This window comes from Populus trichocarpa, chromosome 6 (assembly GCF_000002775.5).
Source record: "Populus trichocarpa isolate Nisqually-1 chromosome 6, P.trichocarpa_v4.1, whole genome shotgun sequence".
In the NCBI taxonomy this organism is placed as follows: Eukaryota; Viridiplantae; Streptophyta; class Magnoliopsida; order Malpighiales; family Salicaceae; genus Populus; species Populus trichocarpa.
The window spans coordinates 19,596,842-19,618,771 of NC_037290.2; the positions used below are offsets into that span (position 1 = coordinate 19,596,842).

At 33.0% G+C, this 21,930-nt stretch overlaps 1 long non-coding RNA gene across 1 annotated transcript; it reads left to right on the forward strand.

The window, feature by feature from the left end:
- Positions 1-15,365: 15,365 nt before the first annotated feature.
- On the forward strand, positions 15,366-21,916 carry LOC127905490 (uncharacterized). The gene is made up of 2 exons (XR_008059578.1): positions 15,366-16,176; positions 21,440-21,916. It is a non-coding gene; the product is annotated as an uncharacterized LOC127905490 (long non-coding RNA).
- Positions 21,917-21,930: the final 14 nt, after the last annotated feature.

A 21,930-nucleotide genomic window follows, 5' to 3' on the forward strand; every position in this document is an offset into this window, starting at 1 on the left:
TCTTTTTAAAAAAATTAGCTTTATGGTTTTATTCGATTTATTTTCTGTCGGGTTATCCTGAAATCATAAACTGTGATGCGAGTTTGGTAGATTAACCTGAGCTGGGTTGCCCCTAATTTCTCAGGTTACTTGTCTATCATGCTAACTCAGGTTGACTTGCACCGATTTTTTATACCTTTTTTTACCAAATTTTGCCCTTCCACATTTAATTGGATAAAAAATGAGCAACATCATTTTCCCGCACTTGGAAAAAGGTTTTTTCCTAAGTTATTGTAGTTTTTTTTTATTTGATTACTATCATTGCTTTTTTTTTTTTTTTTTGCATCTGATTAAAATAAAATCAACTTATTTAACCAGTCAAGGCTATAACCATAGTCATTGAGTTTCATTTTCTTAAAAACGCACTTGCAACATCTAAACTATGAAAAGAAAACTATCACGGACATGCAGTATAGCATGAGCCCACATCTAGTATATAAATATTTCTTATGAAGTATTTAGTCAATTCACATTTATTTTATTTATAATACATATAGATGAGCGTAGAAATTATGTCGTTTATAATTTCTACATGCATTTAAATTTAAAAGAAATCTCAACAAATTCATAGTGAGATAAAATTTAATTTATGATACATGTATGAATTAGACATGGTCCATTTTTATGGTTTATGTATAATTTGATTTATTATCATTTTGCCAAAATTAGGAATGCAATAATGGTTGTTCTTTTCAGGGCATGCATGCATTGTCTTTTAGCTAGAGAAGAAAAAAAAGATAGAAATTAATAGGTGCAGAGTATATGGTTCAAAATAGTAGCACATGATTTTATTCAAGGGTTGATGATTGCTAGTAAGCACAAAGTTTTTTTGTTGTTGTATGGATACATACTTATTGATCCATGATGTCAGTAAATGCTTGATTATATCACAAATTGTATAATTAATGTGTTAAAATATAACACAATAAAATTTAGTATATCAACCATTTATTTAAATATAGTTTTTACATATTAGAATATTGAGTTCTTACCTACTGGAGTGACACAAACCATTGTACAACAAATAAAAAGTGAACATGAAGCATGGTTGTAATTGGAATTATTTTCAAAACTATTATGGATTGCGCTTAATCATATGTTTATAAGTGTTTTAAAACTCCAACAGATTCGAGAATTGAGATAAGAGTAGGTTTGAATCACTAGGATTATCAAGTCAATCAGTAGGTTCTTAGATCTACACAGATCAACCAATTTTATTAAAATAATAGTTTTTCATTTTTTTTTATGTTAGCCCAGTTAGGTTTAGACTAGGTTTTACTAAGTCAATGTCTTATTTGATTCAACTAAAAACTCGACTTAAGTTAGGTTTCAAGTCTTGAGTTTCTCAAATCAACTTGTCGAGTCAAAAATAAAATTAAAACCTATTATTTAAACCATCAAGCTCGACTCATTTATATCATACTACTCTTTAGAAAAGATTTTTTTTTTTTAAAAAAAAAGAGGATAGTTTATTGAAGAATAGAGCTAAAACTTACAGCACTCGAGATATAACATATTACATAGCTAACAAGGAAGGTGGGATAGGGAACCCATAAAGTATTATCATGCTTAATGACGAGCCCAAGACTCACACTCAAGAGCCCAGGCTTAAGACACAGAACATGAGGTAAGGGTGAAACCCAAAAATAATAGGATATAGGGTGAGCTCGGGGGCTCGAAATCTGAGTGCGAACCATATTTCTTTATGCTCGTCCATGGTGTGTGCTCCAATGCTCATCTAAACCTAGGATGGACAACATGATTTTTAACAAGCCTAAAAATAGATAGAAAAAGCTCGGCCTTAATTATCTCTACCTACTCTCTATATAATTAATACTTAGCATCAAATGCTTCCACCTCTTTCTATCATAATTAGGCCAATAAAACAGCATTAGGAATGTTCATGTCTAGTGTACCACCAACCATTATAGGTTGTTATCCTAAATGATTTGTATTAAATTAAGTATTATAGTATTCCTCCACTCTATCTTTATCTCCATGCAAATTAACGTATTTTTTTTTTTAGTTTAACATGGATGTCCGGGCCAGTTTGCGCGTACCTCGACTAATCCCACGGGCCTTGAAGTTAACGACTATGTAAGCCTCCAGTGGCCATCATAAGAGCAACCACAGAACTCAAACCTGAGACCACAGAGGGAGCAAACCTCTTAGTCCCAAACTCTTACAACTAGACCACCACCTAGATGGTTGCAAATTAGCGTACTTCATAGCTATATAAATGTTCATAAACCACGAGATAAGGTAAATTCTTTATAATTTTTAGCATTTTATTTTCATTTTTTTTCATCGTATTTCTACAACATAGAAATACTACACGTTGTGTGCGTTTGGCACTGTGTTTCAAAAATATTTTAAAAAAAAGTTTGAAATTTTTTTTTTGCTTTAAATTAATATGTTTTTTATGTTTTCAAATCATTTTAATATGCTGATCTTAAAAATAATTTTTTAAAAATAAAAAAATATTATTGACATACTTTTTCGAGTGAAAAACATTTTGAAAAACAACCGTAACCACACTCCCAAACATGCTTGTCTCGGGTACTTTCACATACGAAGATATGGAACCACCCAAGGCCGATTACAGTTTAGTCCTAAACAACGAGAATTTAAATTTAAAATCATTATTAAGAAATATGTATTTTGCATAGCTCAAAAATTATGTACTATCTCTACAGCGTTTCCTTTATTATTTTATTTTTAAGCTTATCCTATATTTTTTTTTTTTTGTCATTTTGACATCTACAGTTCCGTTCATGCTACAACCTGTCAAATGTTCTCAGGTTGGCCATGTGCTATGAAGCCAGTGGCTGGCTCGTTGCAAAAATTGTTTGATGTTCGAGCTTGTTTGGAGTATAGTTGTGGGTACTTTTTAAATAACTTTTCATATTAAAATGTATGTGAATGATGTTTTTTTTATTTTTTAAAAATTATTTTTGACATCAGCACATTAAAACGATTCAAAACATACAAATCATATTAAATTTTAACAAAAAAAATTTAATTTTTGTAAAAACACGAATTAAATCTCATTCCCAAACATTCCAAAAAAGGAAGGGCATTGAGAGGGGGCATAGAATCTGATGCCTGGGAATTGATTAGTGGCTGCACGTCACCTCTACTTAGAATTCTCTTCTCCAACATATTCGTTGTCTTCATAATTAACAAGATGCTTCGTTCATCTTGGTTCCAGGCCAAAAAACTAACAAAATACGTGTTGGGTCGTCATCACAGTTAAGTCTATGACGAACACCAACGATACCAGTCAAGGCATGCAGTGGTTTTTTAGCGGGAGGAATTTTATTATGGAACAGAAATAAAGTTCTGGAAATGTCATGTGTAATGAATCTAAATTTTAATATCTTATTTCTGAATGTACTGGGAAATTTGGTGTGAATTTTTTATTTATATTCTATTCAAATTTTTGCGGAGTCTCTTTTCTATATAATCTATATCAAGTTATCGACTACACTATTATAATACCATTCGGTCATAAATACATCTCAATATGTCATTTTAATTCTTAGTGTTTTTATACCGTTTTGCGGTTGAATATTTAACATTTCTGAGCTAACTTTGAGAGCAAATATTGTATTATTTATTTTTATTTATTCAATAACCACAAGTATTTTTTCACTTTAATCTGTATAACGAAATCTCAATACATCAAAATTTTCATCACGTTTTTTAATATCCACGTTATAATAGTTATAATAGGTCAGGCTTTATATCATCTATCTATCTATCTATACTAAGTAATAAGCTAAAAGGTGTGGGGTATTCACTATTTACCCACACCCAATGCATTGTGGATTATAATAGTAATCCACAGTTCATTTTTATTTTTTACTTTTTCATTTTTTTTTCACCTTTTTTTTTCTAACTTTCCTCTTTTTTTTTTCTTCTCTTTTTTCCAAAATTAATTTCCTTTTTTTCCAACTTTCCCCCCTTTTTTTGTTTATTTTTTTTCCAAAATTATCTTTGTTGATTTTACTTTTTTAATATTGAGCTGGTTAAAAATTTTGCTTTGTAATTTTTTTTCTTTAAAATATTGTGGATTGCTACGGTGTTTTTCCACATGGTTTTTCTATTTTATTTTTTAAAATTATATTTGTTGATTTTATTTTTTTAATATTGAGCTGATTGAGAATTAAGTAAAAAGCTAAAGGGTGTGAGGAATTCACTGTTCACCCACACCCAATGCACTGTGGATTGCAATAGTAATCCACAGTGCATTTCTTTTTTTTTTCATCTTTTTTTTTCACTTTTATTTCCAACTTTACCCTTTTTTCTTTTTTTTTCCGTTTATTTTTTCTTTTTTTTCCAAAATTACTTTCCTTTTTTTCAACTTTCCCCTTTTTTTTGTTTGTTTTTTTTCAAAATTATCTTTGTCGATTTTATTTTTTTAATATTGAGCTGGTTAAATATTTCACTTTGTAATTTTTTTCCTTTAAAATACTGTGGATTGCTACTGTGTTTTCCCACATGGTTTTTCTATTTTATTTTTCAAAATTATATTAGTTGATTTTATTTTTTTAATATTGAGCTGATTGAGAATTAAGTAATAAGCTAAAGGATGTGGGGAATTCACTGTTCACCCACACCCAATGCACTGTGGATTACAATAGTAATCCACAGTGCATTCCTTTTTTTTTCATCTTTTTTTTCACTTTTTTTTTCCAACTTTCCCCTTTTTTCTTTTTTTTTTCTTTTTTTTCCAAAATTACTTTTCTTTTTTTCCAACTTTCCCCCTTTTTTTGTTTATTTTTTTTTCAAAATTATCTTTGTCGATTTTACTTTTTTAATATTGCGCTGGTTAAAAATTTCGTTATGTAATTTTTTTCCTTTAAAATACCGTGGATTGCTACGGTGTTTTTCCACATGGTTTTTCTATTTTTTTATTTTTTAAAATTATATTTGTTGATTTTATTTTTTTTAATATTAAGCTGATTGAGAATTTAGTTTTGTAATTTTTTTATTTAAAACATTGTTGATTGCTACAGTGTTTTTTCACATGTTTTTTTTGTTTTTGTTTTTTGATGATTTTCTCCGAAATTATCTTTCTAATTTCAAACTTTGCTTAATTCTTTCTACTGCAACCACCATATCTATGAAATAGGTTGAGGAATTACCAATCAAATATTCAAATTATAGAGATTTAAAGGTGTTAATGAAAATGGATATGGGTTCTTTTTCTCAAATAAAAGAGGGGGAATTTACGCGTCATTTCATGCCATCTTAAAGCATATTCTTTAACTGACTCATCATTTCCTTTCTCCATACTTTGAATGTCAAACTTGTTTGGGACATTTCCTTATTAAAATTATACTAGCACATGAATGTTTCAGCTAGAATTCTCTATTTTGTTTTATCTTATTACTATCTAAGCTCATATGCCAAGCTAAGACATTACCACTTAGACTTTTTTAGAAGAAATGGATAAGAAGCTTGTCATCCCTTTATCACTTTTTTCATTTTATTACAATAAATCTTCAAGTGTATTTTAGGGCATTTAACTCTTGTATACTTAACAAACTCAAGCACCTTGAATTCTCATGGTATGACTACGTCCAATACTAGGCACATTTCAAATGCCTTCATAAAATCATATAAATTTATACCCTCAATTACCTTTAAACAATATTTAATTTCAAAGAGCTTATCAATCTTTGATTCTTCTCTATATTTCTTATTCAAGATTTTTTTTATAGTAGGCTTTAGAGTAGAGACAAACCTTGCTTATTGATGGGGCGATAACACTATAAAAGGATAAAGAGTCTTTAAAAACTGAGAATTAAGGGCCACCCTTGGGAATCTTATAGCTTCCATTTGAGTAAGTCTTGTTAGATACGAATGAAAATCATATGGTATGTCCAAAGTTTCAAGAGATATAAAGATTTGTTATAGGGTGTGTATTTTTAAAGCATTCTCTTTATTAAAGAACCTTTCACCAGATGGTCTAGCATGGAAGATTTGTTCAAGCAAACCAGTGAGCATAACTATCTCACTTCTTATTAATGCCACATCTTTCTATTGGTAGACCCAAGAAGTACTTCTATTTTTATTTTTCTGAGACTTTAGAAAGATTGAGCTTTCAAAACCTTATTTGTGTTTGTTTCCTTTTTCATTACAAAAAATACTAAAAGACATAAGTGATTTACTATGCTCCTAGACATATGTTCCTATTCATTGGAGCAGTGTTTTTATGGTTTTACTCTTATGGAAAAAAAATAGTTATGCTTGCAATTGAGGATACAATTATCTTTTCTAAATGGTGCATTAGTCATTGCAAAGTTGATTAAGGACAATTTGGTCTGGACAACTTCTTTTTTATAACAGTTAAATAATTGTTTTACCTTTGAGAACAAAAAATATAAAGCTTTTGTAGGGGGACTTTTCAGTCTCTTTCAAGAATTTTACACAGTTAAGTTACAGTCATACCTCTTGGGAGAAAAATAAAATGAACATGCAAGGGGGGCTTCTAAGTCTTTTTCTTTTTAAAAAATGAAATTTCAAAACTACCCTTAGAATCCAAGAAAAATAAGGTTAGTTTCAAGGGTATCTTGGTCTTTTTCTTCTAGCTTTGTTGTTATTTTTTAGTCCAGATAGGGATTGTTTGGTAATTTTACGCTATTAAATATTATTAAAAAAAGTTGTTGCACGCGTCAGTATGTGATGGCCTTTGTGCAATTTAGGTGGTACGTGTGGTCTCTTCTGGTTATCGAAAACCTACTTTCATATCGGCGTTAACTGCAGTAAGTTGTCCTCTATCCCGTGATGTGGCTCATGTTAATGGAGGAGTTAGGTTGCGGTGGAGTTTTTTTTCTTTCTCCTCTTTTCTCTCTCTCATTACATAGAAATTCGCGCCTGACCTTCAAAAAAACAATTGTGTCCTTTGGTTTGTGATTTGATTGATTTTGGCCTTTCTTCTTTTGATCACTATTTATTTGGCTTTTGATGTTTTTTTATTTTTTTTAATTTTGTCCTTGGACATTTTATTCAATTTGATTTTATAATTCGATTTGGTCCTTCTATTTTTTATTGCTCTATTTTCTATGTTTTATACTTTTCTTTATTAATTTTTTTTTGCAATGTCCCTTCCAATTTTATTGCATTTGTTTTCTTAATCTGTTTTTGATCCTCATTCTTTTGATTGATATATTCTTATCCTTTTCTTGATTTATTTTTTTCTCAATTTTGCCCCTAAATATTTAATTTCATTTGTTTTTTATATCCAATTTTAATCATCATTCTTTTGATTACTTTTTTTTTAATCCTTTTCAAAGTTTTTTTTTGTTTTTCAATTTAACCCCTGATTATATACTTTCATTTTATATATATATATATATATATATATATATATATATATATATATATATATCATATTTGATCTCTACTGTTTGGGTTTTTAATTGTTTTATGGTTAGATGTTTTACTTTGTTATTTGTTTTGTGGTTGCTTTCCAACATGGCAATCCTTTATTGAAATTTGAATTTTTTTTTTGAATTCATAATTTGATATTTTATTATTAAGCCCTTAGCTTCATTGTTTGTTCTACTTTCCTTTTTATTGCATTATCTCAATATCATATCTCGGATAATAGGTTAGTTAAGTTAACCATGGTTTACTCAAATTTTTTTCATCAACTTTTTAACAATTTGTTTTTCATAATTTTATCTTTGACGTTAAATTATTGGCCCTTGAGCTATGTAATTTTTTCACTTTTTTCTTCCTGTTGGATTATCCTGAGTGCTGGTTAGTCAAGTTAACCCGGGTTAACTTGCATTTTCTTCCTTAATTTTTGATATTTAACTTTGGTCATTTTTGGTAGGTGATTCTTTTGGAAGTCTAATTTTCTTTTTAATCCTGGTCTCATGCCGTAAGTTGTGGGTTGGTCTAGTTAACCCGGGTGGGCTTGGTTTTTTTTTTTCTCAATTTTTTAATGAATTTTTTTTTTCAATTTCATCATTTTGCATTAAGTTATTTCAACTTGAGCTTTGTCATTTTTTTGCATCTCTTATTGTTTTGTTATTTCGAGAGCAAGTTGGTCAAGTTAACCCGGGTCAATTTGCATTTTATTTCTCAATGTTTTTCCTTTATTTAACTGTGGTATTTTATGTTAGGTTCTTTTTTTGTAATTCTATTTTTTTATCATGATTTCATGTCGCGAATGGTGGGTTAGTCGAGTTAACTTGGGTTGGCTCAGATTTGTTTTTCCTTGATTTTTTATGAGTTTTTTTTGTTTCAATTTCATCATTTTGCATTAAATAATTTTCCCTTGAACTTTGTTATCTTTTCACTTTTCTTTTTGTTTGGTTATTCCGGGAGCGGGTTGGTAAAATTACCTGGGTTAGCTTGGTTTTTTTTTACGTTTTTTTTTATTGAACTTTGGTTTTTTTGTTAGGTCCTTTTGAAATTCTTTTTTTTTAATCCCAATTTCATATTGTGGGTTATGAGTTCGTCAGGTTAGCCCGAGTTGACTCGAGTTTTCTTCTTCGACATTATATTTTTTTTGTTTTCATTTGACATTAGGTTATTAAGTCTTGAACTTTATGATTTCTTTTCGCTTTCCTTTCTACGGTTTGCTTTTGTCTCATATCTCAGGTTGTGTTTTAGTAGATTTAACTTGATTTGTCTCAGATTATAATGTAAAAAAAAATTTGGTCTGGTCTGTTGCATAGCGTGGGCCATCTATCTAGTATGAAAACTAAAAAATAACCTATATAAAGATAAACATTCACATAAAAGTAAAACATCGATTGTATATGATAATCTATAAAGGAACTCTAAGAGAAGGTTATAGCCATTATATATGGATAGATTTACTAACTAAACTTGTTTCAAAAGAGCTCCTTAATGCTCGGTTAACATGCCTTAATAGGCTGAACCAAAGCCTACAAGGTGTAAGAGTATTGACAAGAGTAAAGCCCTATCAATTTACTAATCGTGACCAAGTAAACTATTTATAAGAGTTTAGTGATTTCACTAGTAATGCATGAGTCAATGACTTATCGGGACATTGTTTGTTCCCCAGCTCAACCTAAAACAATATATGTGCGAAAGAAAAATGTTGTGGGTACGTAAGCATAAACTCATATGTAATCCAAGAAAAAATGATAAAAAGGTATGACACATGATATGTAGGTACACAAAAACAATTATATAAAATCAAACAATAAACATATATTGATTAGTTTAGACAAATAACCATAAAAGACATTCAGAGTATGTATCAAAGCCCAACATTATATATTATTATAAAACGAAACAAATAAAGCTTAGCCCTAAAAAGAATCCGTAGTGGATTCATTATTTTATCGCAAGGGACATCTCAATGAACTATACATAAAAGGGTAAAAATATAAAAAGGATTCGCCACCTAGTTTTATGGTAACTAGAAACCCTAATTAGTCTTCAAAGTGAGGTAATGAACTAGTTATGTTAAAACAAAGATTAAAATCATCATTACCTAAGGTAAATTGCTTTGTGTTTGTTTTTAATAATAAAAAAGTATCTATTGTGCATGGATGCTTATATTTTGCCTAAACTACTACTACTACCACACACACACACACACACACATACACACACCTTAGTTATTGAAGCTTTGAGACTACTAAGACTTAGGGTAGCGATTTGGAACCTAAAACTATTTAAAAAATTGATACGATCCATGCAAAGATTAAACAAATAAACTTAGATTTTAATGTAATTGTACATACTATCCAATTTTATGCTAACAAACATAACTCTCAATTAGACGGTTGGATCGATCTGAAGTTTTATAAGGAGTCTTCTAACATAATATTCTTTATTGGGTTAAAACTTTAGGTCAATCAGAGATCAGAAAAATCATGTGATACAAGTCAACAAATGCAATACAAGTTTTTGTTATTTGTTGCATTTTGATTTGTGGACTTTCTATTTGGAAAAAAATATTTTTCTAAAGGATTAAGGATATTTTTGTGGTAAAAGTGAAAGTATCCTAGTCCTATAAGAAGAATATATGGACAAATACTCCTTTTTCTTTCTTGAAGAGGATTATCTAAGTCTACAATTAATGATCCTGCCATAACAAGGATATAAGTGATGAAGCACAATCGGATCAAAATCTTCTAATTTATATGGGGTTCTTAAGGGCGGTAACTACTATCCTAGTCTCTCTAGGATATTATTTTCAGCCATAACATATTTAAGTTAGAAGATTTAGTCTATCTTAGGTTAATTTATTTACTTTATATGTAGCAATAATTTTCATATCAAACTTTAATTTTAATTAGTTATTTTTGGATTTTTGGGTTTAACTAATATATTCGAGTTATTTTTATAAGTGAGTCCAATTCAACCCCCATGTTTTGGGTCAACTAGGGTTTAGTCTTTAGTTCCTAGTATAAATATTATATATGTAAGAACGTGTAAGGGTTCTTGAATAATACATTAATTTTGCTACATATTATTTAGTGTGTGTGAGGTGTTCTTGCATTCCTTGGTTATTTAGATAATTGAATTCAGCTTATCAAAGAACAACTATCTCTGTGGCATCTTTCTTATACTTTCCATTCGGGAATTGGTATTCGTTGGGTGAGATTTATTCTAATAGTGTCGGTGCTTTAGTTCAGGTAATCTTTGTGTCACACTCCTATCAAATCAGCTTATTTGACTTTCTAGGATTTGTCTTTCTTGCGAGTGGGTTACGTGACCATGTGACCATGGGGTTCGCATAAATTGGTATCAGAGGTAGGCTCTAAAAATCAGGTTATACCTTTCTAAAAATTCATTTTTTTTGTACTTCACATATATCTCCTTCTCGTGTCTTTATTTTATTCTTTTCGAGTCAAATTGCTTAAGTTTCAGTTTTGGAGTTTTTTGTTTTGCTTCTTACACACTTGTTGTCACTAGTGTTATTTAAGGTCTTTAATAAAAAAAAAAATGTTAAAACATTTTATGATGCCTAAATTATCTATTTAGAGTAAAAAAAAGAGAAGAAAAGATGTCGTAAAATATAAGTTTCAGAACTGCCGTGAAAACACTATTATATAACAAATTGATTGAATCCATATTGGAATCGCTTTAAAATTGATATTCTAGGTTTTTAGGGGTACCATAACATCAAATATCATATTTAAGGACATTTGGATATTGTTTGGTTTAGGTTTTAAATTCAGTTTAATTCCTTGTTTTCCATATCACAAACTCAATTTTTATAACATCTTCATCTTGTTGTTTATGTATCTCAATTTTTATAACAACACCATCATTAAAAACCTACAACATCTAAATTATAATTTTTACTTGAAGGCTTTGAGTGAAAACCAGAAAGGAGTGTAAACAAATGAGGGAACGAGTGAGGAAACATAATCTTGTTTATTACTAACTAGTTGTGCAGATTAAAAAATGCCGAACAATACAATATAATGATTAATGAAGAGGTTGAATGTGATGTTTGGGAATTTAGAGGAGAGGAGGAGGAGGATGTTAAGATGTTATGCTGAAATTAATGGTTTGCGTATAGAGCTAATCAGAGGGAAAACATTATTAAAAGGGCAAGAAAGGAGAAACAACACTTAAAGGATAAAAAATGAAATAATAGGAATACTACTTTTATACAATGTTGTTAGAGACGAGTTTGGTAAGAAAAGAACTTCGAAAGCTTAAAAAAAAGAGCAACATTGCCTAAAGGATGAAAGACAAAAGAATAAGGTTACTATTGTCATTCAATGTTGTTAGAGGCAAGTTTTAACTAAAAAAGAATTCTAAAAGCTTAAACAAAAGGCCTATGAAATATCAATTGTACCTATGAAAGATTTGAGGATGAATCTTTTTGAATAAAGAGGGAATGATATGATCAATGCAAGGATTGAACAAACAAATTCAAATTTTAGCGTAATTATATCTATTATTCAATTTTATGCTAATGAACATAACTTTCAATTTGACCATTGGATTGAGCTAGAATTTTATGAGGAGTCTCCTAACATAATATTCTATCTTAAGTTAAAATTTTAAGCCAATTTAAGTTCAGAAGGGTCATTCGATAAAGGTCAGTAGATGTAATATATATATATATATATATATATATATTGTCCTTTGACTTCTGGACTTTCTATTTCGAAAGAATTCTTTTCTTAAAGGATTAAGGATATTTTGGCAATAAAAGTGTAAGTTTTCTAGTCCTACAAAGAGAATATATGGACAACTACACCTTTTTCTTTCTTGAAGAGGATTATCTAAATCTATAATTAATTATCCAGGCATAACAAGGAAATAAGTGACGAAGCACAATCAAATCAGAATCTCTTAATTTATATGGGGTTTCTAATATGGGTGATCATTTTCGGTTCGGTTCGTTTTTTATCAAAAAAAAGTAACCAAACCGAAATTTTTTTTTTAAAAAACTGAAACCGAACCAAAACCGGTTCAAACCAACTGGTTTCGGTTCGGTTTGTTTTTTTAGGACAAAAACCGGTTTGGCTCGGTTTTTTTGTTCGGTTTCTTTTCGATTTGGGTTCGGTTTGGTTTTTTCGGTTTTAGGCTTATAAAAATGAAACTGAACTGAATTGGCTGGTTTTTTTAAAATTTTAATCGGTTTAATCGGTTTTTTTTCACGGTTCGATTTTTTCGGTTATTTTTTTTTTCTAGTTTTCTCGATTTTTCAGTTTTTTTGCTTACCCCTAGTTTCTAAAGGTGGCAACTACTATCCTAGTCTCTCTAGAATATTATTTTCAACCATAACATATATAAATTAGAAGATTTAGTGTATCTTAGGTTAATTTATGAACTCTCTATGTAGCAATAATTTTCATATCATATATTATTTTTAATTAGTTATTTTTATATTTTTGGGTTTAACTAATATATTTGAGTTATTTTTATAAGTGAGTCTAATTTAGCCCACATATTTTGGGTTTACTATGGTTTAGTCTTTAGCTCTTAATATAAATATTCTATATGTAAGAACGTTTAAGGATTCTTGAATAATACATTGATTTTGCTACATATTGCTTAGTGTGTGTGAGGTGTTCTTGTATTTTTTGGTTCTCTAAAAAAATGATTTTGACTTATCAAAGGACAACTGTCTTCATGTCGCCTTCTTTACACTTCTCATTCGCAAATTATTATTGTTGGGTGGGGGTTCATTCTAGTAGTGTTGGTGCTTTGGTTTTGATAATCTTTTGTGAATGTTTATTTTTAGTTTCAAATAATTAAATGAAAGATTAAAAAAAAGTTCATGACTTGAGTCATAGGTTTCGTGTGTTAACTAGGTTGAACCATTTCAATAAAAAAAAACACGGTTGTCTTGATATTTTTTAAAAGTAATGTGAAACAATGTTGTAAACCCCCAGTAAAAAAAATTAAAGATTTAGTATTTTAATTTAGTTTACTATGCTATGGACTGTAAATCTCGGGTAGAATTTTACTATGTTAGTAATGATATCATAAATTAAACTTAATGAAAAAATGAGTCAATTAAATACTTAAAATGAAAAGAATAACAAATCATTGAAAATAAATTTTCCATTTAAAACAGGGCGAGACAAGATTCCAATTAAATAGAAACCACATTAAATAGGCATAAAGGAACTGTGGTCTTTGACACACACACACACACACACACAGAAAGCTTTTTAAAGAAGCTTGCGGCCGATAACACTTTGGAGAGAAAAGGGAGAGGATTGATTTATTTCTTTACTAAATTCTTAAAGGGGAAACAAAAAAAATGGTAGACTGCACAGTGCAGTTCATAGTAAAACACTCCTATTGTAACATATACTAAATTCTTTCTTTGTTTTTTTTTTAACAAAATTTTTTTGTTTAATTTAGTTTATTAATGTTTAATTTTTTTATTTAGTTATCAGACTTTCATGACACGTTTTCCGAATTTAATGGGTTAACCTGGTTTGACAAGTTAACCTATAATTTTTTTTTTTTGCTTTTTTTTTCTTTTTAATTAATTTTTTTTCGTTTAGTTTAGTTTGTTAATGTTAAATTTCTTTCTATTTAGTTATCAGACTTTCATGACACATATCCCGAGTTTCATGAGTTAACCTGGTTTCACGGGTGAACCCAGTTAATTCTGGGTTGACCCGTCAATTTTTTTTTGTTTTTTTATTTTCATAAATTTTTTTTTATTTAATTTAGTTTGTTAATGTTAAAATTTTTTTTATTTAGTTATCAGACTTTCATGACACAGATCCTGGGTTTAACGGGTTAACATGATTTGACGAGTTAACCCGGATTTTTTTTTATTTTTTTCTTTTTAATTAATTTTTTTTGTTTAGTTCAGTTTGTTAATGTTCATCTTTTTTTATTTAGTTACCAGACATTCATGACACATATTCCAGGTTTAACGGGTTAACCTGGTTTGACGAGTTAACCTGGAATTTGTTTTTTTGCTTTTTTTTTGCTTTTTAATTATTTTTTTCATTTAGTTTAGTTTGTTAATGTTAAATTTCTTTCTATTTAGTTTTTTTTTCTTTTTAGAGGTTTTTTTTATTTTTTTTTAATTAATTTAGTTTATTAATATTAAAAATTTTTCTAAGTAGTTCTCGGCTGATGCATTTAGTTTTTCTTTTTTTGTTGTTGTTTTTTTATGCATTTGACTGTGGACTGCACAGTGCAGTCCACAGTGAAAAGGCACTGTGCAGTCCACAGTCAAAAGCTGATGCCTTTTGTTTTTTTTTTAATTAATTTTTTTTTCATTTAATTTAAATTTTTAATGTTAAATTTTTTTTCTATTTAGTTATCAAACTTTCATGACACGGATTCTGGATTTGACAGGTTAACCTGGTTTGACGAGTTAGCCGAGTTAATTCTAGGTTAACCCATTAATTTGTTTTTTTCTTTTTAATTATCAAACTTTCACAATGCGAATTCAATGTATGACGGGTTAACCCAGCTAATTTATATTTTTTTCTTTTTCTTCATTAGTTTTTTTCTTCCTGTTGGTTTTTTTTCTTTGTTTTTTTCTTTTTAACTAATCTATTTAATTATCACACTTTTATTACACGACCTTGTAGCCAGACCCACGTCCAATGCTATTGGATCTGGTATTGCAGTCCAGACACTTTTATGCTAAGGGTTAACCAAAGTTTAATGATATTATTAATATTATAAATATTACTCTTAGGTCAGACGTTGCAACCAAATCTAAGATTCTTGTGTATAACTTTACAAAAAAAACCTAACACTTTTAGATCTTAGCTTTTTTTAAAATGCAAAAAATAATTGACCCGCGGCATCGCGCGGGGTATATAACTAGTTAGATGATAAACTCCGTCGCTAAACCAACGACCACGTTAAAAAAAGAAAACAAAAAGAAAAAGAAAAAGAAAAAGAAAAAGAAAAAGAAAAAGAAAAAAAGGGTTTGTTTTTTCATGCTTGAGTGAGAGTGGAGCAAATGACCATCATCTCCTCGCCACAAGTCCAAACTCCAAACACAAGCACTTTCAGCCCACGTTAACAACCAACGACCACCATGCACAGCCTCATGATTTCCGTCACTAAACCCTCCATAGCCTTCACTACGCCACCAGACTTTTCTACCTCCTCACTCTCAAATCCTTTATTCCCTTCTGGTGGCCCCACAAACTCTACCCTCTCTACCCCTCCACCTCTCCCCTCACCCCCCCTCTCTTCTCCGCCATTGCCTTCCCTTCCCGCATCGTCATCACCATATTCTCAGCCCCTGCTCTCTCCCTCACAACCCCTCTTCTACCTCCTCGCGAGAACATATTTATAATAGTTTCACTTGGCAAAAATGTACAACTGATAGACACCACGTTCTTGCTTAATTTTGTGTTGATGATATCAGTAGAGTAAAAGTATTAGTTCCTACAATAACAACACGTAACGGGGTCCATTTGCTTGGAACTGGACGCTGCCGGAAGGTGTTGTGTCCAGTCCCACGAGTTGTGGGACTGGAAGAGCCTCCAGTTGTTCCGGATTTTCTCCGCGAACTAGAGGCTGCAGGTGGTTGGGACCCGCCTGTGCGAAGGGAGTTGTGGAGAGGAGCGATGAGGGATTGTTGGATGCAATGGTTTTTGCTAGTAGTGGAGAAGTGGAGGGGTTATTGAAGAGTTTGAAAGAGCTTGGGTGGGAGTGGGAGATGATGAGGAGGAGGTTGTGAAGCTAGCTGGCTGGCACCAATTGGGCACCACTTGCCCCTTGCCACTTGGCCACTTGCCCCTTGCCACTTGGCCACTTGGCCACTTGTCTTGCCCCTTATCTCTTGCATGGATGCTTGCCTATAAATAGGCAATGCATCCAAGCATTATATGTACACCACAAGAGAGATTTGAGAGCAAGTAGAGAGAGTGAAGATAGAGTAATCCTACAAAGTTGTGAGGTATTTGTGAGAGAGTAAGTGAGGTGTTTTCTCCTAGTAATAGAGAGATTTCAGTTGTTCTCCTATTATAGAGAGAGGTTGTAATTCCCACATTACTTAGTAAAATCCTTCTATACTTGTCCGTGGACGTAGCCAATTGGGTGAACCACGTAAATTCTTGTGTGTCTAATTTCTCATTTTATCCTATACTTTGCCTTTTATCTTGTCGGGTTTGCATGCCAGTATCCTAACAGTGGTATCAGAGCCTTCTGGTTGGTGTTGTTAATACACAAAAGTTATCCGTGTATACGGTTACTATTCACGTCTACGACACTATTCACCTATACGACACTATTCATCCATACGGTACTGTTCACATACGCTACTGTTGGCGTATATAGAAAGCCAGTGCGGTGATTAAATACAGTCTAGGAAGTTCTGTCTAAGGAGATTGGGTTTTAAGCGGGACCGTTTGTGACCCCTCCAATCTTTCCTGGGAACTTACTTAGTGAAGTATTATTCACACGATACTATTTCTATATACGTTACAGATCTGTGAAACGGTGATAGCTGAATAGATCTCGGTGAATACAATGGCAGCAAAGTACGAGATAGAGAGGTTTAAGGGGAGCAATTTCTCACTGTGGAAAATGAGAATCAAGGCAATCTTAAGGAAAGACAATTGCTTGGCAGCAATTGGGGATCGGCCCGCGGAGATCACTGATAATGCAAAATGGAATGAAATGGATGGCAATGCTATTGCTAACATACATTTAGCATTAGCCGATGAAGTGTTATCAAGTGTGGCGGAGAAGAAAACAGTTAAGGAGATATGGGAGACTCTAACAAAGCTATATGAGTCCAAGTCTTTGCACAACAAGATTTTCTTAAAGCGGAGACTTTATACCCTTCGAATGGCAGAAACCACGGTGGTGACTGACCACATCAACACAATAAGAACTCTATTTTCACAACTCACTACGTTGGGTCAACAAATAGAGGAAAGTGAACGTGCAGAACTTCTACTTCAAAGTCTTCCAGATTCGTATGATCAACTCATTATCAACTTGACCAATAATATCCTCACAGACTATTTAGTCTTTGATGATGTTGCAGCCGCCATCTTGGAAGAAGAAAATAGGCGCAAAAATAAAGGAGACAGAAATAGTTCAAACCAAGCAGAGGCATTGTTGGTGTCAAGAGGGAGATCAACGGAGCGTGGCTCCAGTGGGAGTCAAAGGCAGGGGAGTTCCAAATTAAGAAGTAAGAAGACTGTGAAATGCTACAATTGTGGCAGAAAAGGGCACTTCAAAAGGGATTGTTGGTTTAAAAAGGGTATAGAGAACACTGCAGAGTCATCAAAACCTCAAGGATGTGTTGCGAGCACCTCAGAAGATGGGGAGGTTTTATATAGTGAAGCAGCGACAATCTCTACAGATAGAGAAGAGCTAACTGAGGTCTGGCTAATGGATTCAGGAGCAACATGGCATATGACTCCTAATCGAGATTGGTTCCAAACATATAAACCCATCTCTGGAGGCAAAGTGTTCATGGGTGATAATCATGCTGTAGAGATTGCTGGCATTGGCACCATTAAATTGAAGATGTATGATGGCTTAATTCGCACTATTTCAGGAGTGCGACATGTGAAAGACTTGAAGAAGAATCTTTTGTCCGTAGGACAATTTGATAGTCTTGGCTGTAAGATTCGAACAGACAATGGAATCATGAAAATTGTCAAAGGAGCGCTGGTGGTTTTAAAGGCGAGAAAAACAGTTGCAAACATGTTTGTATTAATGGGAGAAACACATCATGGGGCAGAAGCGTCAATCGCATCAGCCAGTCCTGCAGAAGAGAAGACGATGATGTGGCATCAAAAACTAGGCCACATGTCAGAGAAAGGTTTGAAAGTTCTCTCTGATCAGAAGTTACTCCCTGGGCTTACAAAGGTTACTTTACCCTTTTGTGAGTACTGTGTTACAAGTAAACAGCACAGGTTGAAGTTTGGCACATCAACAACTAAGAGCAAATGCATCTTAGACCTGATTCACTCTGATGTTTGGCAAGCACCGGTTGTATCCTTGGGAGGAGCAAGATACTTTGTATCATTCATAGATGACTTCTCCAGGAGATGTTGGGTGTATCCAATTAGAAGGAAGGCAGATGTGTTCGCAGTCTTTAAAACTTTCAAAGCGCGGGTGGAACTTGAATCTGAAAAGAAGATCAAGTGTTTGAGGACTGACAATGGAGGAGAATATACCAGTGATGAATTTGATAACTTCTGTCAACATGAAGGTATCAAAAGGCAGTTCACAACGGCATACACTCCACAACAAAATGGAGTGGCAGAGCGGATGAACAGAACTCTATTAGAAAGAACAAGAGCAATGTTGAAGACTGCAGGTCTAGAAAAGTCATTCTGGGCAGAAGCAGTCAATACCGCCTGTTATGTGATAAATCGATCTCCGTCAACTGCAATTGAGCTGAAGACACCGATGGAGATGTGGACTGGAAAACCAGCTGATTATTCTCGATTGCATATATTTGGAAGTCCTGTGTACGTGATGTACAATACACAAGAAGTTAGCAAGCTGGATTCAAAATCCAGAAAATGTATATTCTTGGGATATGCTGATGGAGTGAAGGGGTATCGCTTGTGGGATCCCACTGCCCACAAGGTAGTCATCAGCAGAGATGTTATATTTGCAGAAGATAAAATGCAAATGGAAGAAAATAATAGCATTTTAAAGGAGACTACAGAAGTCCAGATGGAAAATACTCAGAATCGTACTTCTTCTGAAGCTGCACCAGAGCATGAAGAACAAGAACAAATAGAGTCTGAAACTCCTGAAGTTCGACGGTCAACTCGTGAAAGAAGACCACCGGCTTGGCACTCAGAATATGTTACTGAGAGCAACATTGCATACTGTCTTCTAACAGAGGATGGAGAGCCATCAACTTTCCATGAGGCTATCAAAAGCACAGATGTATCTATGTGGATGACAGCAATGCAAGAGGAGATTGAAGCTTTGCACAAGAATAACACTTGGGATCTTGTTCCGCTACCACAAGGAAGAAAGGCCATTGGCAACAAATGGATTTACAAGATAAAGCGTGATGGCAATGATCAAGTGGAGCGGTACCGTGCAAGATTGGTGGTGAAAGGATATGCTCAGAAAGAAGGAATAGACTTTAATGAGATATTTTCTCCAGTGGTACGACTTACTACAATCAGAGTAGTCTTGGCAATGTGTGCTATATTTGATCTTCACTTAGAGCAGTTAGATGTGAAAACTGCATTTCTTCATGGAGAACTTGAAGAAGAAATTTATATGCTCCAACCAGAGGGTTTTGCTGAAACAGGCAAGGAGAACTTGGTTTGCAGGTTGAACAAATCTCTATACGGTCTCAAACAGGCGCCGAGGTGTTGGTACAAGAGATTTGATTCCTTCATAATTAGCCTTGGGTACAACAGACTTAGTTCAGACCATTGTACGTATTACAAGAGGTTTGAAGAAGATGATGTTTTCATCATTTTGTTGTTGTACGTGGATGACATGTTGGTAATAGGCCCCAACAAAGATCGAGTCCAAGAATTGAAGGCACAATTGGCTAGGGAGTTCGATATGAAGGACTTGGGACCAGCAAACAAGATTCTAGGGATGCAAATTCACCGAGACAGAAGTAAGAGGAAGATTTGGCTTTCTCAGAAGAATTATCTGAAGAAGATCTTGCGTCGCTTCAACATGCAAGATTGTAAGCCAATTTCCACCCCACTTCCTGTTAACTTCAAATTATCCTCAAGTATGTCTCCTAGCAATGAAGCAGAGAGGATGGAGATGTCTCGAGTACCGTATGCATCAGCAGTGGGAAGTTTAATGTTTGCCATGATATGTACAAGACCAGACATTGCACAAGCAGTGGGAGCAGCTAGTCGATACATGGCAAATCCTGGTAGAGAGCATTGGAATACTATTAAGAGGATCTTGAGATATATCAAGGGTACCTCAGATGCCGCATTATGTTATGGAGGGTCAGAATTTACTGTCAAAGGTTATGTTGATTCAGATTTTGCTGGCGACCTTGAGAAAAGAAAATCCACTACAGGTTATGTGTTCATAATTGCAGGAGGAGCTGTGAGCTGGGTCTCTAAACTTCAGACTGTTGTAGCTTTATCCACAACAGAAGCTGAGTACATGGCAGCTACACAAGCTTGTAAAGAAGCAATATGGATGAAGAAACTTATGGAGGAGCTCGGATACAAACAAGAGAAGATTCTTTTGTATTGTGATAGTCAGAGTGCTTTGCATATTGCAAGGAATCCAGCATTTCATTCAAGAACAAAACACATAGATGTTCAGTATCACTTTGTTCGCGAAGTGGTGGAAGATGGAAGTGTGGATTTTCAGAAGGTTCACACAAAGAAAAACCCAGCAGATGTTTTGATCAAACCAGTCAATATTGACAAGTATATATGGTGCAAATCCTCCTATGGCCTAACTGAAACGTAAGCAGCATGAAGATGACAAGTATAGAAAGGATAGAAGAATCACAGATGATCAAGTGTGAAGTCTTGATTAAATCATCAAAGTCTTCAAGTGGGAGAATGTGAAGCTAGCTGGCTGGCACCAATTGGGCACCACTTGCCCCTTGCCACTTGCCCCTTGCCACTTGGCCACTTGGCCACTTGTCTTGCCCCTTATCTCTTGCATGGATGCTTGCCTATAAATAGGCAATGCATCCAAGCATTATATGTACACCACAAGAGAGATTTGAGAGCAAGTAGAGAGAGTGAAGATAGAGTAATCCTACAAAGTTGTGAGGTATTTGTGAGAGAGTAAGTGAGGTGTTTTCTCCTAGTAATAGAGAGATTTCAGTTGTTCTCCTATTATAGAGAGAGGTTGTAATTCCCACATTACTTAGTAAAATCCTTCTATACTTGTCCGTGGACGTAGCCAATTGGGTGAACCACGTAAATTCTTGTGTGTCTAATTTCTCATTTTATCCTATACTTTGCCTTTTATCTTGTCGGGTTTGCATGCCAGTATCCTAACAGAGGTGGCCTAATTTAGTGGTGGTAGCACATGGGCCGGTGACCGCCGCCGGGGCTGAGAGTTTGGGAGTGAATGTTAATGTTGTGAGTGAGAGGTTTGATAGTTTTCAAGGTACTGTGTGGATGCTGTCAAAACCAAGTTAAGAGGTTTGGATTCTACCTCTATGTGAATTTGTCTGAACGAAAATTTGTATCATTGATTTGCAAAAATGAAAAGAAGGAGAGCTAACTTTTGGTTAAAAGACTTCGTTTACAAGAAAATTTCCCTTTCTTCCTATTTCTTGCTTAAGCAAGAAGAAAAAACTGTTCATAGCCATGACAGGGTAAAAAAAGAGAAGAAGCTCTCAATCAATTAATGTAAAAAGCCATACTTTAATGATGAGACTACTTGTTAAGCCTGTAACTGTCATTCAATGTTCTCATATGTAACTGTTACTGTAATCCATCATGTTCATTAGCTAGTTCTCTAATTTTCTTGATAATTATCATTGGTATT